Below are 13,125 nucleotides of genomic sequence, written 5' to 3' on the forward strand. Positions count from 1 at the left end.
ACAGAATCGCCATACTGTTTCCCATGACAGGGCAAGTATCCCAGATTATCCCACATTGTCCACACTTTAAAGAGAGAGACTTACCCTTCAGATATTGGCTGTTAGTAACCCATCATCTTTTGTTGGGTATAGGACAAATGTTTGAAAGTACCCTGAACTCTCTCAATCACATATGTTTAGAGTGAAATGGCCAATTCTTAGATAGAAAGTATTTGGCCGTTAGGCCAAAAAGAAAATAATAGGTTACTGTCCTATACTTTCTTGCTGGAAAGTTTATTCCACTCGTTTAATGTCAAGGCCTATTTTATGATCTTTTATCACATTTTTTTTAGCCGATTACAATATTACTTGAGTGTATGCTAGAAAGGGAAGCTTGGTAACGCATTTCTTTTTTACCTATTGTTGGGTTTACCTGTTGTTGCTCTGTCAAGTTTTGAACGAGGAAAATAAACTCAAACCCTGATTAATGTTTTTAAATTTAATTTTAAGCAAATAAAATAATAAAAAGCATTTGATTCACAACATTTTTCACCATTATCCGTCTAATTCACCGTCTTATTTTGCAGTTGCAGGAATGTGTATGGTTACAGTGCATTCCCAGCCATTATCTGCGTTACCGACTATTGAGGCTTGCGGGGGGCACATGATGTTGTCCACGCTTTTACTGTTTAAATTAATTGTTGCTGTTGGTAAATAAATTTAAAAATCCTTCTGCCTAAGCGGTTTGATGCCTTTTGGGAATACTGAGGTATTGTGTTATGTTGAATAAAATATTTTCGTTGCATCGTCCACTAAAATTTGTCCTTGGCATTGTCAACATCAAAAAGGTATAGGCCTACTTAAAGAAATTATTCTTTGCCGCCGTTTATTATAGGACAGATTTAGATGGCAACCTTCTGAATACAATTAATATTTCCCCTGCTTATGTAACTCCCAACATTGAATCCTAAATATTATTATAAGGAAATTTATTTGAAGTTGCAAAAGATTATGATCTTCTTTTACTCCGCTTTGAGAAAACCTTAAATAATCTCCGTGGAGTGTCTAAGATATTTAAGGGCAATGATCCCTACACTCTTCTCCACGTCAGATAGCAGCTCCATTCCTTGTCCCCTTTTAATCTCTCAGGCGAAAATCTCACACAAAGTCTATCCCGCCCCATTAGTCGAAATCCTGTTTTTTTTTCTACGGCTTTTGTAGCCTGATGTACCCTGCATCTACGACGTCAAGTTGCACATATCCCTTGATTGAGCAAGAAAAAGGAAATGAGCTGATGAAATGCAATCAATTACTGAAGCATAATCTATTGAAACATAACCAACATAATCTGACTTGTTGGACAGTCTTCATAGAAGCACTGAGGCATAAAAATTTAATGTTGAAGAACGCAAGTAAACCGTTCTTAAATACTATTGGCCGGGCAGCCATGTTTTGCATTTTTAAGATTATGACACTCTTATTGTTACACTTCGTTTCGTAGTACAATAAGGTGCATTGGTTGTGCTCAGTCAAAACCTAGCATCTTCATTTGTCAAGTTCTCGAGATAATTCCGAAAAGTGATTATTTTTATTTTTGATACCCAAGAACTAAATAAAGATTCTGAATCTTGACAATAAATTTTTTGCAACTTTTGGCACCCTGACTTTTGTCGGGAGCAAATTGTTTTTTCATTTTAGAGTTTTTTTTTTCATTTTAGTAGGACCATGCCAGGTTTTAGCAGCGGAAAATTGGGTGAAATTTACCACTGTAGATACTGAGAGGCGTAGCTAGGGTTTTCGGCATCTGGTGACAATTTTTGTTTTTGCACCACTCCATATAATAGTTTGCCACCCCCTCAGAGGTTGTGTCTGGGTACAGCAACCCCCTTCTTGCTCTCTGGCTACGCCGCTGTCGATGCTAGGTCCTATCTCCGAGACTATACCAGGTAGAATTTCTGACCCACCGTTTTTAAGATAAAATGATTTGATTAACGAAAACAATAGGCTGTTTAATCATCTTCAACAACCACCAGGGGCACCCATGGGGTTTTTAATCATGGCTTTTCTCATCCTAAAATCCGATTCATACCCTCACTACAAAAACATGCAAAAATTCTAATCTAAATAGTTTGCCAGGATGTAACGCTTCAGCTTACTCTTGAACTGACCAGCATTTTCTCACAGTCTTATGCTATCCAGCAGTTGCAGACCTGTGTTCCTGCAGAACGCGGAACCAAAGATGATCTTTTTGCACTCTGAGTCTCGGACACTATCCCTGACGAATTCCTAATTTCATAACGATTGCAAAATGAGCCACACCTAAATATTCCCTACAAGTATTAAGGTGAACGTCGGTACAAACATGGATAAAAAAGATTGACTGGTTGAGGTGCCCTAGTTTAAAAATATTTAGCTTAGTAAAACATATTAATTTCAAATCAAACAAAAAACTTTATTTTATAGAATCTTAGCTTTTTAAGACTTGGCACAAGAAAACTAGTCCATAGGAAACATCCATAAGACGAATTCGGGCCAATAGGGGACGGTACCAGTTTACTGGAATTCTTTGTAGGTGCTAATCCTTTAGCCATCTTAGAAGACTCATCCCTCTCGCCACTTCTGCTGTTACGACAGCACAATGCAGTTTAAAGCTCAAAATACAAGCAAGATGAAAACTTAAATAATGATGCTATAAACTTCATTTAAGAACACACCATTCAGAAAAATATTATTTTCTAATAAATAAGTAGCACCAATCAAACTAACACGGATTAAATTCGTTTTAGAAATATTAGCAGATAGAAAGCTACGCTTGCCAAATTGGATCATAGGACTTGGTTTGTCTTGATCAAGCAGGTCAATCACAACCCAAAATCAAAATTTTGTATACATACTAGGCTGCAATAGAGGAAATCCTATGTACTTAAGAACTTGTTCTTAGTTTGGGCAATTATCCAGGGAGAGGGATAGGGTTCAAATCATTGCCAATGTTATGAAGCCATTGCACTATGCCAACTGACTAAAATATATTCAGTTTTCTCTTGAGCAAAGAGCACCTGGATTTGTTCATGTCTGCCCCACAGCTTCCGAGAATGAGTAAAGAGTTAGAAATGAAAAGTAGACCAGTAAGGTATCCTCAAAAGAATGGGATATTTTTTGGCAAGGGATTTGTCCCTCTAATCATGTAATAAGCTCAGACAAGCTATAATATTCTATGTATAGTTACTACTCCCATACTTACTCCCCCCATTTACCCGTGCCATTTATACATTTTTGCCTCTCAATTACTCGGACTATCTGTCTTGGCTTTTTTCTACAATTAACCATGTCCTGATGCCTACTGCAAAATACTTGATTTTCAATTCGAAATCAACGGAAACTGGATTTTACTTAAATTCTATCTGACAAGAATTTTTAGAGATGCCAGGCTATTTTTCTAAATTCTCTTTTAATACTATTTTAGATAATACCTGCCACTTGCCAGTTTTTTTTCCACTCGTTTTATAATTTTTGGTCACTATGGGCCGTGGTTTGTTCCTCACAAGGCTGAAGCTACCACTGCAACCAGCATGATGGTGTATAATTTGCCCTTTCATCAGTCAAAATGCTATATATTTTCTTGTCGAGACTTATTTTTAAGTAATTTGCTCATTTGGCTGTTGTTAGTGGTTATATTTGCACCTCCATACAAGTGAGAGCCCACTGGAGGCTGTGATATGATAAATTTAAGGATTACCTAACAATTCAAGATTAAAATCCTAGACTAGAGACAAACTCAACTGTACAAATTAAAAAGTCACTTTGCGGCTTTTTTGAATATTTATTTATGTTTTTAACCAAAGATTTATAGTTCATCCCATTAAGCAAATTCTTTTGCTGGTGTGCAATTGTGCGATACGTCATCCCCAGGCACGTACGCAGGAATTTGTTTCGGAGGGGGGGCAATTTGTTTCGGGGGGGCCAAATCCCTCAAACCCATTATTCTGTGAGAAAAATCAGAAAATTATAGGAAAATGAAAAAAATCGTGAGATTTCGGGGGGGGGGGGGGGGGCCCGGAGGTCCCCCCCCCCTGCGTACGTCCCTGGTCCTGGCGCTTTGTGTTAAATTAAAAAAAATGTTTTTCTGATAGAAGTAAAGAGTGAAGTTGAAACTTAAAAGGCACAAAAATAATTGATTTGCTATTTATACAACATATATCTGTAATACTGGTTCAAGTAGGATATTTCCATCTTTTTTTTGTACAATTCTCTAGTAATAACGCTTTACTGAAAACACAAAACCGACACAAAATAAAACAGGACTAGGAGTACAAAAGTCCTTAAGTAGCCTAAAGACCTGAAAAAAACTCAAGCAAGCTCAGTTTCTAATAAACTGCAAGTGTTATAGAATTCTGCAAATATAGGGAGGTATGACAAGTCAGTTTTTGAACCAGTACTGTAGATAGGCTATATGTCTGATAAGATGTGAAGCAATAATTTTTGTTAGTTTTACGTTTCAACCCCTCTCTTTACTTCCATCAGAAGAATTGTATTTCAAAAATTAATCTTTGTTCGTTTTTAGGTTCTAAGAATTTGAATGATAAACCTGACAAAAAGATCTTGGTCTTATTTAGGTGAAAAAACAAAAGTAATCATGAGGAGTTTTCTTAAAATAGGGCAAAAATACATATTTTGCCTTGCATCTCTCTTTGACTTTTTCAAAAAAAAAAAAATCTGTAATTTTGCCAAATAAAACAGTCCAAGGGGTATATTACCCTCGGTATCTTTGAGGAGTTGCAGGTAAATAAAATCCAGTTGTTCATAAAGCATTACCGTTCTCAAATATAGCCTATAGACATTTTGGAGAGCTGAAGGACGTTAAATTAATTTATAATCTGTTGTCAATATGCGAAAATTCATTTTATATTCGCTGTGCAATCTTTCTGCCACAATCCTGCAAAAAATTTGAACTTGTTTTTATTCTTTTTTATTGGCTTAAAATTTCACACAGCAGAGCCAATCTCGATTTGAAAAGAGGGGATTATTTGTCCTTCCAGAGATTACATTCAATTAAGAAACAATGTGAATCGCCTAAATCAACAAAATTGAAGCACGCTGTTTATCTTGGAACTATAGGACATAGACCACTTTTGGAGGCAGTTACGCAGGAACTTTTTTTCAGGGAACAATTATATATTTTTGTAAGAATTGCCTAGAAATTCAAAAAATTAAGATTTGAGAAAATAGGCCCCAAGCCCCCTCCCGCGCACGTCCCCCTCTCTTACTCCCTTTGTTCATAAAACACCTGCTTATTAAAAACAAAAATAAAAAAAAAGAAACATAATAACCGGTTTTTCCGCTCTGTAAAATTTATGTTGTGTAACATACTTTCTTTTGATTGACCGCAAGTGAAAATATCACCAAACAATTTTGCATACAGATCTAACTATCAGTGCTAAAATCTTGAGACCGCACCTGTGAAATCTTAAAGAATCTGTCGTATAGATCACATCAAGAAATTGTCATGCTGTTTTGTTCCTAGCTTAAAGTGTCACCCACCGTGTTCACAAAGCCCTTTTTTCACACCTAGCACCACGGTTGGTATCACACTACCCATTAACTCTCAGACCTCTATTAGCATTTATATCCGTCAGTAAAACAAAAGTGGAGGTATTTATGACATGGTCGTAAGAAGAAAAATACCACAAAGACATTGTCTAGATCTTTTATTGGGCATTTTTTGTGCTATGAAATGCTAAAGTATAATAAAGGTAAATTAATTAGAATGAACAATTAAAAATGAGGAATCTTGAATGATTATTGTTAGTAGGCTATAGCAGAATAAGTTCTCATGGTAAATCTATGTAAAGTGGATTTATGTTGATAAGTATGTAAAAAAAACTACATTTAAGCACTAAAAGGGGCTTATCTAACAATCATGGAGTACAGCAGTAGAGAAGGGAAGGTAGGTATCACTTATTTTCTTAAGAGCGCAAAAATCAGTTCTGTATGCCAAGGAAGTAATTTACTATAGGGCAGGGGGGCAACTGCACCCTCAAGACCCGATTTTGCCCCCCACCCCCTGTCGAAGTTTGGCTTCTGCAAAAAATATTGTCAAAACTAAGATAAGCCTGCATAATTCAAGCATCCAGAGAAACAGGTCAGTTTTCTTTAGTATATATTTACCTTTATGGTGCTATATTGCTCATTTTTCATTTTTTACTTTCATTTTCACATGATTTGGGAAAATAGGCTACAACCTTGCCCCCTCCCCCATATTTTGAGGAAATTACGCCACTGCTGTATGCAGGGATTCTGTTCGGTTGGGGTAACAATAAAAATCAATACTGGCAGTTCTGAAATCACAAAATGTTTCTTTAGAAAATTCAAAAGTCTCATGAACTAGCTTCTGGCGCTTCTCTTTTAATTACTTGTTGATCAGTTTTGACTTTTCATGAAGCTGCAGTATGAATTTTGTCAGTGCATTCATCGATAGTGGCATCATGAAGATTTAGCTGAGGAGAAGGGGATAAAATGTATATTTTTAAAAATAGGGGGGCAAATTTGTCTATTTTTTTCAATTTTGCAATGAAAATACCCCCTAAGAAATGGTATTTTCACAACTAGGGGCGGCATAAGCCCCCTACACACTTCCTCCAGTTGACGCAACTGTTTATTGCTGCTGAAAAGCTCTGATAACTTGAATCAAAGAATCAGAACCTTTTCTTCTATAGTAAATTATATATTCTTTCCCTTAAGTGTTGCTTAAAATTAAAGGAAAAGAAGCACTGACCCCTGATAGGATAGAAAAGCAAGAGCCTTTTAAAATTGTAGATGAAAGATAGCTTTACAGGAAAACACCTCTAATTTGGTTCCACGAAATGAAAAAAAAAAAAAAAATAAGGGGACGAGGTGGGCTAGCAGTTTTGTAGAGATCAATTACTACACGACTACGCGTTATTTGAACTCGTGAAGGAGCTTCGAAGGGATTTTAAAAAACGGTTGACCAAATTTTTCGGAGCTTTTTGATATTAGGAACATTTTAATTTTCCCGATAGATGAGACTGTTTTAACGGAATGATGGCCAAGGTACTGGAGAAGGTGAAATTTTTTTCTAGCGAATTTAAAGGCTAGGTTAAAAGACAAGAAGATCCAGTGAAAGGCTTAAATATTAGTGTATCAATTAGTCTAATTTTCCATAGAAGAGTCAAAGACAGTGTATTAGAAGTGTCAAAAACAGGCGAGGAACAATATTTTAAGCTTAAGTTATATCAAACAGTTCGTGGCAACGAACTGTAAGCAAGAAGTAAAACGGGACCAAAAGTAACCGAAGCTCCAAGAAACAGAATTTTGTTAGCAATTGACACGTCAAAAAAATTGGAGTCCAAATACATAAAATTCATAAGGTTTAATGTTGCCCATGAAAAGTACCGTGTCGGAGAAAACTAACTGATTTTTGAAAAGGGGTGAAACGCCCCCAAAATTTCAAGTGGTCTTAATGAAAATCAAGCCTTCAGCCTATATTAAAAATATTAGAGAACTACTGTAGAGGTTTCAAGCTCCTATCTACAAAAATTTGCTTTCGAATTTTACATTCCAATATAAATAAATTTTGCATCTTTTCCCAAAACAAATTCATTCCTGAAACGCCACGTATTCCATATAAGATAAATGTTTAATATGGATATTTATATTCATCCTTGATTTAACTACGCTGGTTTACCTTCTTTTTCATGGAATTATGTTTAGTGTTTGTAAATATAACAAAATCAAAATAACATAGGTGAGAGTATACATGGGTAATAAGGGTGATTCCCTTCTGTCCATGTAATCAGGACAGAAACACATCAAAAAAGGCAAATTTTCAGTATATTTAGGTAGACAGGGGGGCTTCCCCCCATATGATTTCAGGATCTTGAAGATTTTCTCGAAAACTCAAGAAATTTTTCATGCACAACCCACGAAGGCTGTTTTTTTTTTATCAACTTTTGATTGGCTGCAAAAAAATAGCTGAGTGTTTAAAAAAGATTTTATTACCAAAATTAATTTGCAAACGAGTTTACTTTTCTACATGCCACCTTGACGGTTTATGCATTTGTCATTGCTGTGAGCAAACTTCGTATTACTCTCACTATAAGATGTCCCACTAATGATTTGATGTGGGTTTGAGACGGGTTCTTTGGGCTCATTGTCAGTTTGGAACCGCTGCCTCCAAAACCCTAAAAATGTACATGTTCAGTTTAAGGAAAAGATGGAAGACCTACAGATAAGTCGGAACAATATTACAGACGTTTGAAAATGCCCCATTTAAATTAATGAAGGGCTTAGATGAACAATGGGACGACGTGTTTCCCTCAACGTTTGCCTATTCCTTTTTGAATCGTTTATTATTGTTGTTTTTTAATTCTGTTACCAGTCCTGAAATAAATTCGTGCACAAATTCCTGTTTCAAAAATAGTTCTTACGACAGTTTCGCCTTTTTCAAAAACAGAACATAAAGTTTACGCTATATTTTCCCTTTTTTATTATTTATTTGACGGAGATTTTTTCTTAAATAATATCCAAAATGTGGTATTGGCTATCATCAAGTGAAGAATCGAGGCAGCCACGTGCATGATTTACCAACATATTGGATTTTAAGGTGACACAAATAAAGATTTCCATTCTTTTGTATAAGTAACCTTTTGTGAAAGGTTAAAACCAACCGTTTCCACGGTTTACCCAAGAAATAATCAACCACCAAGCCCCCAACTGAGTATCTCTATAGATACAGTAGAAACAGTAACGCCAGGTGTATCCATGAAAAGAATTCCTTTAGATTCTAGTATCAGTTATTGAGACCCTTAAGATCCATTATATCAGTATAACACCTTCATTTGAAGCGGAAACTCAGCTCTTCCATTTGATTGGCCAAGAATTTTCGCGCAAAGAGTTTTCATTGGTTGACTAAAGAGCACCCCTGGGCGAGCTCTTCATGATGGATGAGTAAATGCCTCTGGCAAAAAGACGAGAACAGACAGAATGTCACCTTTGGTTAGATATAGCCAGTTTAGTGAATACAATTTCAATGTGCAATTGTGAAGCAGAGAAAAGGTGAATAAAGACGAAGATAGCTGATAAATACTCTTTATACTCAAGTATCTGTTTGAGAAGGAAGACACGAGCTTGTAAGTATTTGTCTATGTCATTGTTCTCAGATCATTTTTTTCGTCTTATATATCATGATAGAATGGCAATTCGTTTTTGTCAATGAATCAAAGAAAAAAATTAACAATTGCAATATTTCTTATGTCGAATTTTGTTTACACTTATTTAACGATATAGAAGTGCATTTGTTAATTATCCATAATAGGGGAAGATGGTTATTTGCATAATTGGCAAGTTAAATAGTAGCCTGTTGGGCATTTAGAGCTGTGGGTACAAACGTGATACTATGAGCATTTAACTTTTTTTTTGCGAGGGACATGTAGAGTTGGAGAAAAATAAAATAAATAGGTTGAAAGGGGCTACAAATATTGGTGATTTGATTTATTGTGGAAATTTATGTTCGAATATTTGAAAGCTTTGTTTTTAGAAGGGTGTGGAAAATTTAGCGATAATAGCTAGGTATGAAAATGAAGTTGTTAGAGATAGATGTAATAACAGACGTAATAGTTCAAATGAGGGGGGGCCATTGTTTTCCTTTAAGAAGGGGATATAAGATTGTTCGATAATATCTAGATAGGGACGGCAATGTAGTTTAAAAAAAATACAAGTATCAACACACAAAAGGCTTAAATAAGGGGGGGGGGTTACCGTGGTATTTCTGAATTAATTCATTTCAGAGACAAAAATTTAAAACGTCTTTAGGGCATTCCTATAGGACTTATAGCACTCTTTTTAAATTTAAAATTTGTAGGCTCTGTTTTTAGATGCGTTACAATTTAAACATGATCGAAAATGAGATTTTTGAAAACATTGGTGTTGTAGATGCTGCTCAGAGAAAATTAATTGTCGGACAGTTTTAAACTGATAATTGAATAAAATTAATAACAATTGTGCATTGTAATGTTCACTTTTGTCACCGTTTGTTTATGTGCAGTTTTGTTTGCACCAAGTGAAATTTCTCCCGGGGAGGGGAGAATCCCACTACCAAAATAGTAAGACGTATGCTATCTTCAAATGTTACAGTCAATCAATTTATTCAACCAATAAATTCACAACAAAAAACACTTCAAAATGGACTCCCCCGTAAGGCTCCCCCTTTACGTCCTGTTATTACAGTTTTTTTCCTCCACTGGGGAGATGCGTGAGTTCATTCTGCCCCCTTCTTATACAGGTCCCTATATACGTTCATATACAAATATAATAAACATAACCCAGGCTATAATTAAGGATAAATGGGTCTCGGGATGTACTATTTGTATAACTTTTTATTGAAAAGAAATTGGAATTATTGATGCTGCACTTATGATTTTTAAAACAATATTGTAATATTACTTCTCTCTCTCTCTCTCTCTCTCTCTCTCTCTCTTTCTCTCTCTGTCTCTCTCTCTTTCTCTCTCAGAAATCATGTACACCAGGGGGCATGTGCCAAGCGTGGCGGAACTCCACGGCACGCGTGGAAAATCTGGACGGCAAATGGGGTGTTCCGATATTTATACCAGGTTGCGGGAAGTCAGCGCCTCCTCGAGCGAGTCAAGAAAATAAAAGAGTTTCTACTACTTGCATCAATTGTGACATTGAAATATAAAATAAGAAATATCCCAGTGTCCGAAGGGGATATACTATTCCCCCAAGAACCAAACCTTACCCCCCTCCTCTTAGACACATCTAGAAAAAGTCTGCTTGTCTGAAGTTTTTTGTTAGTGTCCGTGTTTATGTTGTTTTGTAAGTTTTCCATTGTTTCTTCGCGGGAGCAATTCTTTTATTCTGTCCTTTTATTTTATAAGCAAATAATGGCCTCCCACCTCGAATGGCCCTCAAGGGGACCTTTCTTGTACTACAGTTAGCCCTTCACATGTGCACTGTGATTAACTCCTCGGGCATGATTTTGGCCGGCATTAGTGGCTTCAATTTATCCAATCTCAACACTGTACCTGCAAAATATCTTGCCTCATAGTCAGATACAGGGTAGGCCGACCAGTGACTGAACGCGGATAATTTTTTGAATTTACATAAGCGTAACAATAACAGGGAATGGGGAAAAAAAAGAAAAATAGAGTTTGACAGATTTGTTTTTCAAGATTTTGGATAGTAATTGTTACTATCAAAAGGGCTTTTGGAGGCACAATTTGAAGACAAAAAAAATTTTTTTTTGTCAATTATTCACTCAAAAAATGCAAGGTCAAACTCAACAAATTTGCAGTAGAATAAAGCGGGATATGCTTCAAGAAGGGGACGCCAAGCCTGAGAGCCACCTATTGCAGTCAACTTACCAACTATACTATTGTAAAGCATCAAAACATGGTATGGAGGAAATTTCACTATTTGAGACTATTCGTTTCAGTGTTTAATTTTTACCTGTAGCAATTTACCGTCGGTAATAACAATAATTTGTTGACTTATAAAATGTTTTTGCCAAATTAGATAAGCTGAATCGTATTTCTTTTATATTTTATTACTTATGGCTCTTTCAGTTGAATATAAAACACAATCAAAACTTTGATATTTTAAGAAATTATCTGGAGAATAACTAGGAGTAAATTCTTCCATAACAATATTTACCCTGCGTTTTCTTTTGTTTCCTTATTTTTTAATCTACCAAAGGTACTGCAAATAATAACCTTGATTTTCAACGAACGGTGTATCCAGAATTTTTTTTTAATGGGGAAGTTTTTTTTTTTTTGGGGGGGGGGGTAAAAACCTTAAAACACGTATTAAAGATTTTTTGATATACATTTTTGTTACCCTTATAAAGGTCAGAAAAACATTTTAGGGGGCCAAAGCCCCCTGGATACGGCCTTGTTTTCAACTAATTTGAAACAACAATACCTTACCTTAATTCTTCACAGCTGATTCTGTTTGAGCTATCCCGGAATAGCCACATTAACGCAACAAAACTGATTGACTTTTTGTTTGTTGCTAATAATCTTAAAAGATTTAAGTGACACATTCCACTTCCAAAGGAAATACATTACACCCTTCAGAAAAAAAAGGAAATAGGGGAATACGGGGTGGAACGAAGTACTAAGTTTAAAATGATTTTTATTAATTTGAAGGAGTCAATATAAAAGGCTACAAAAGAGCTGGAGTAGTTGTAGCTATTGCCGCTTGGCGCAGTACCTTTCTTGTCATCTAAAAATCACCTACCCAGTTTCGCCCCTTACCCCGTTACACCCCGTGTTCCCCTAATAGGGGCTAGAAATGCATATCTCGCAATTGCTTTGTGTGATTGCTTCTATCCTGACATGTGCTTCTGAAAGTTAAGACACCTGAAAAGGCACAAGACTGAGCGCAGTTTGTTTAGAATGACCAATTGACATATAGGTCTTTGCTTTTGAGGAGCATTGGGTTTCGGATTCCTCCATTATGGAACCATGAAGACGGCCATAAGTCTATCTTAAATAGTCGGTAATTGATACTACAATTTGAATCCCAAGCAATAAATGGTGCCTAATATAAAAATTGTGTCTTGCAAACTTGAAAGAGCTAAAAAAAGAACTAACTAGAACAGGACTTTTTTCAATGAGGGCTGGGGTTCAACGTTTTTAATTCTTAAAAATATCAATTGGCTCATGAGCAGTCGCATCATTGGGGGGGGGGGGGGAAAGGAGGGCAGTTATACGAATGACCTGTCTCTTGTATTTTCAAAAAAATTCCCCCTTGAAATAATTAGCTTTTTATGTTCCTGGACACATTAAAAACTATTAATCATATTAAATGCTTTCATCCTTTTCACTTAGGTTTTCACCCAATTTATGCGTCTTTTCCGTTCCCCAATTTACTCACTCCCCTCCCCCTCTTAAAAAAATTGTGCGAATGGCTGCCAATATGGTACCATCCCAAATTACTAATTATGTTAACCACTTTTAAGGTTTCCATCTTGGAAGGAACCAGTGGTGGATCCTGGGGGGGGGGGGCGAGGGGCGTGCGCGCCCCCCTAGCATAGTCTAAAGTAGTGTAATTTATTTAATTAACTCAAATTTGCGTTAAATAAACTTGCTCCTGACGCAAGTTTATCGGATC

General features: G+C 36.1%; 1 protein-coding gene across 1 annotated transcript in view; it reads left to right on the plus strand.

Moving 5' to 3' along the window:
• Positions 1–8,993: 8,993 nt before the first annotated feature.
• Positions 8,994–13,125, plus strand: part of LOC148941543 (uncharacterized) — a 36,560-nt gene continuing 32,428 nt past the window's right edge. Inside the window, exon 1 of the mRNA XM_089104693.1 lies at positions 8,994–9,125. The gene's annotated coding sequence lies outside the window, so the exon portion shown is untranslated. The remainder of the gene's footprint in view (positions 9,126–13,125) is intronic.

The sequence above is a fragment of the Artemia sp. Qi Xiang Cuo genome, chromosome 18, assembly GCF_049724085.1.
Source record: "Artemia sp. Qi Xiang Cuo chromosome 18, ASM4972408v1, whole genome shotgun sequence".
Taxonomy (NCBI): Eukaryota; Metazoa; Arthropoda; class Branchiopoda; order Anostraca; family Artemiidae; genus Artemia; species Artemia sp. Qi Xiang Cuo.